Raw genomic sequence first — 5,047 nt, 5'->3', positions numbered from 1 at the left:
TTCCTCGATGTCAGAGAGGCTGAAAGTCTCTGAGCAGTGAAGACTCTGGACCATCGGCCCAGCTGTCTGGAAAGGAACCAGAGCAGCTGGAGGCTGAAAATCCAGGAATAGAGCAGAAAGCCAGGGAGCAGATGGTCCAGAAGCTCTCCACTTCCTGTCAGAGATGCAGCAGTGGGCTCCACCATGGGAACCACTGCTGACGGTGTTCATCCACTGGAAGAGCAGAGAATGGAGGAAACCTCCAGGCCTTCATCCAGTCTGTCAGGAGAAACACTGAGAAGAATCCTGGAGGCCGAGCACAAACCAAAGGTGGAGATGTGAGAGTCTGCCGGGCGGCCAGGCTTCATCGGTGTCGGCTGCAGTCTGCAGAAGAAACGTCTGAGGACACTTTGACAAGAGGAGCTTCCTGCTGACGGGTCTGAAACCTGCTCTTTACTGCAGCTCTGCTTCTGTCTTCATGTTCCTGCTCCTGTTTCTGCTCCTTCTCAAAGTCACAGTCCAGAGCTGCTCTTCACAACTCTTTGATATCAACTACACTTCAGATTTAAACTCATTTCTAGTCTGATGCTTCCCATCAGCCCCTGCTGCATTAACAGGGTTCATATGACAAGGTTCAAGTTAGGAGGAGTTTAAATTTCTCCAGCAAATCAATCCAGAGCTGATTACTGTGAGCTGAGTCACAACTAACAGACTTAAAGCCTCCTCTTCTCTTCATCTGAGGTTTTTATCTCTTTATTTCATATTCTCCTGTCTTTCTCCTCGGGCTGCTCGGTTAATCGATTTTGAATCGTAACCGACTTTTTGGGTTAAGACGATGTTAAAAACGCTGAAATCGTACATGAACGATTTCGGCTTTTCACGCGAACGCGTCCTTTTTGGAGCTTCTAAGCCACCGTAGTTTCTCTGGCCAGTCTCCATTTCCTGTCATGATGGAGGTGCGTGCCTGCGTTTGCTCAGTATCTGGTCATTAACAACAACAACAACAAGCATGGCTACTGCCAAAGAAGTCACATTTGTCCCGGGAAGTGAATTTTTGGTTCCCAAATCGGGGTCAACTAAATCTGTTGCGTGGAAATGGTTTGGTTTCGACACGGCGGACACAGACCAACAACATCCACGATGTCAGCTGGTCATGAAGTCAGTTGCAGTGAGAGATTCAAACACGAGCAACTTATCTCAACATCCTCAGAAGAACCGCCAGCGGGAAAATGAACTGTGTGCAGCAGAGAGGACTGCTCAAGATAGAGCTACTCCCCCACCACCTACTGCAAGTAGCAGGCAGCTCACTCTTGCTGCTTCGTTTTCACACGGTGTTCCGTATGATGAGAAAGATCCGAGGTGGATTGCAATTACAGATGCAGTGGTGTGTCGTATTGCAAAAGACATGCTGCTGATTTTCACTGTGGAAAAGGAGGGGTTTTGGTACTTGGTCAACGTGTTGGACTCCCGCTACAAACTACCAAGAAGAAAACACTTCAGCCCATCTGGAGCTCTGCCTGGTCCTGCACCAAAGAAGAGGCTCTTGTCCAGCTTCTTCCAGAAAAAGCTGACGCCGTCCTCATCATAGGAACAGAGAATCAGAACGGAGCTGGCAGCCTCCCTGTTGATCCCTGAGGTTAGCGAGGACGCAGATCCACTTCAGTGGTGGAAGGGACATGCAGGAAGCTTCCCAAACCTCAGCAAACTAGCTAAGAAACACCTCTCAGTCCCTGCTACCAGTGCCCCATCTGAGAGGCTCTTCAGTGTGGGCGGGAACATCATTACACGCCACCGGGCATCGCTCAGCCCCGATTCTGTCGACAGGCTTGTGTTCCTCTCAAGAAACTTGAAGATGTGATTGCAGCCCATCAGCATGAGGCTGCATGACAGGCTGGAGGGATGCTCGCTGACTGCCACTGCAGACTGACTTCCTGAATGTTTGGTTTACAGACTGACGACACTGCAGAATATTTATCTGGCAAAAAGTGAACACTTTGCTCTTTATTCATTCATTGTTGTTTAAAGAAGAGCAGAAAGACAGGAAGTCTGTTGTGAAGACGAGGTTCTCTTAATCTCAAAGAATTTTTCTGTGTTTATTTGCAAAGAGTTTTAAGAAGTAAAGTTCAGTGACATGAGGCATGCATGTCTGTGTTTGTTTAGATCAACTAATTGTCATCTTGTTTTTGGATGTTGTTAAGTTTGGACGATACACTGATGTTCAAGTAAGACACAGGAAATTGTGACTGCAGCACAAAACCTGAGCCTGCCTCCCGACCTCCCCTCACTGACTGACAACATGACTGACTGACTGACTGAGATTTATTCTACGATGAAGGCAAAGTTTCTTTTACAAAAAGTGACTGAATTCACTGATTTTTTTGTTTTAAGTCAGACCTGGAGTGTATTTAAGATAAGCTGCAATGTTCACTTTAGATTTTGACAGTTTTGCACTATTCAATCAGTAATGTGATTGTACATTTAGAATTTGGGATTTGTTGAATCCAAACAAAGGTTCAATAAAAGACATTCAAAGTACTGTATTCTTTTTTTGTTTGTTTGTTTTTACAAAAAATTGTAATCGTAATCGAAAAATCGGGTTTGAGAGAAAATAATCAGGATTTTATTTTTTGACAAAATCAAGCAGCCCTACTTTCTCCAAAGCCAGTTGTTCTTTTCATCTCTCAGGTTTAAGAGACTCTAGAAAAAGGAAAGCTGCAGTTTGGTTCCTGAACAATGAAAGAACAAATGGTTTTGAGAAGTGTGCATATTTGATCTCTTTCAACCCAATGTGTGTGTGTTGATGTCCATAATGTAAAGTGTGTTTGAGTGTGAAGATCATGTCTTTATTCTGGAGGCTGGCCTGCAGCTCTTCACTCTGTCAGCTGCTGTCTGCTTTCATCTGGAATCTTCTGGCGGCCATCTTTGCCCTGCGGCTCACCTGATGGAAGAAACAGAAACATTGAGGCGACACACACATCGGGCCCGGCCCAGGAAGCGTTGATCAGCCCAGCTGGATGGAGAGAGTTCTCCAACATCCTGGAGTCAGCAGGAAGGTCACATGTAGAGAAGATGCTTCACTATCTGGACTTTACCAGCAGACATGTCTTTGAACACATCATGGATTCTGATGTTGATCATGTCAAATACAAGCCAGTGATCCATCAGTGTGTGAATCTGTCATCCATCCAGAACATTCCTGTCAGAACCACACTTCAATATCTGGCTGAGCAGATTACTAAAGATGTGAGCAAAGAACCAAGCTGAACATGAGGAGCTGCTCAGAGGAATCTAAAACACACTGAACTCTGGGTCTCAGAGAGACTTTTCTATCAGAGGAAGAGCTGTTCTGACAGGAATGGAATCATTTCCCCGTTTCTTTATGGACAGTGGAGTTTGGTCTGTGCAGCACTGACTGGATTGTTCAGGTAATATTCAGTCTCTGGAAAGTTTTCCTGCTAAATGGAACATCAGGGATGAGCGTCAGTATAAAGGAGAGGTTAAAGCTTTACCTCCAGCAGTCCTGGGAAAAGCTTCACATGTCAATAGAAATGGGCTGAATCCAAATCTCCATCACTGATGGTGAACGGCCTCAACTGAACTGGCTCTGAACCAACAGCTGGACTATTCTACTTATTTTAATGATGAAATGCTCACAATGTTATTTCCTAAAATTCAATTTGAGATTATTTTCTCAAAAAGAGACGCTCAAAGCAGAAGATCAACATTTTTCAAATTCCCCACTGATCCCAAACCAAAAGATTGCCTTTCAGGTCCTGAACAGAATAAATCCTCTGCTGACTTTAGAAGCAAACGGTTTGGATTCCAGAGTAATAACTGTTCCTTTAGTAAAGAACATGTTGAAACCACTGGACACATGTTCTAGGAATGAATGTATTCTGGAGCTTTTTGGGAGGATTTACATCTCTGGTTCTCTAAATATTTACCAACTCCAGAATTTAAATGTTTTATGTGGCTTTATTATTAAGACTTTCCTTCATGATATGGGAATTAACTCCACTGTAATTTTATGTATCCACAAAGCAGATTTCTAAAGTTGAACCACCTTGTGGTGAATTCCTCAAAGAACTCTGTCTCTTGTGTTGATCAGCGGCGCAGCGCTGAGGCCCTCTGCTGGACAGATTAAACATTACATCGGTAAATAAAACGGAACTCGTCCGAAACAACAAAACCACGAAGGAGACAGAAAGTCTCACCAAGGGAAACAAATGCTCTGCAGAATAAAGCACAACATCAGGGAGGAGTTACTGACAGACAAACATCTCAACACGCTCTGTTCCGTCACTCAAACCCGTCCGACTAGGAACTAGAAGTTAATGTCCTCCGGGCGGAACTACAGGAAACAGCAACTTTTTTTTAATTGAAAGGTTCAAAATAATAGGTTACTGTACATAAAAACCATTACAAGCTATTTTGAACATTCACAGTTAAAGTTCAAGAAAATTAAACAAAAAGAAATGAAAAAATATAAATCAAACAGCCGAAAGTCAAAACAAAATAAAGGAGAACTCTGCCTTTTTTTTGTAAATTGCAAAATTCAGTCAACTTTAACAACCTACATGCACATTTAGTCTTCATTAATTTCAGGGCATTTGTAAACAATAGAAACTCTCTATGAAAAATAAAAAAATCTAGGCTGTGTCCTTAACAGCAACTCTTGAAGCATCCTTGTCATCGTTCTGCAAAGAGTAGAAAAATAGATATAAGTAAAAACAGGCTGATAAAGTGTATTGAAAAATATAGAAAGAGAAAACATATAATGTGTGATGAATGTATTTTATATCCATACAGGAAAAGGACAAGTTATAGATTTGACAAAAATGTAGATCGAAATCCTAAAAAAAAAAAAAAAAAAGTAAATTCTCAAGTTAAACCCCAACACCGTGACCCCACCCCTTCCCACTTCTCCCCACTAGATGTCAGTGCAGAGCAGCGGCTCCACTGTGAGCTGAGGCTTTCTCACATTCACCTGGATCTTCCTCCACCAGGCTCTGCCACACTGTGGCTTCCAGCAGATCACATGACTGGCAGGAAGGAAGCCCAACAGGCC

General features: G+C 43.2%; 1 long non-coding RNA gene across 1 annotated transcript; it reads right to left on the bottom strand.

Annotated features, from left to right (window-relative positions):
* Positions 1-2,916: 2,916 nt before the first annotated feature.
* On the bottom strand, positions 2,917-4,282 carry LOC115385761 (uncharacterized). Its single transcript, XR_003931168.1, has 3 exons — positions 4,194-4,282; positions 4,043-4,110; positions 2,917-3,015 (listed from the first exon to the last, which is right to left on the bottom strand). It is a non-coding gene; the product is annotated as an uncharacterized LOC115385761 (long non-coding RNA).
* Positions 4,283-5,047: the final 765 nt, after the last annotated feature.

This window comes from Salarias fasciatus, unplaced genomic scaffold (genome assembly GCF_902148845.1).
Source record: "Salarias fasciatus unplaced genomic scaffold, fSalaFa1.1, whole genome shotgun sequence".
NCBI classification, from domain to species: domain Eukaryota; kingdom Metazoa; phylum Chordata; class Actinopteri; order Blenniiformes; family Blenniidae; genus Salarias; species Salarias fasciatus.
The sequence above is the reverse complement of the archived record's forward strand: the minus strand, read 5'-3'. Positions and strand labels throughout refer to the sequence as shown.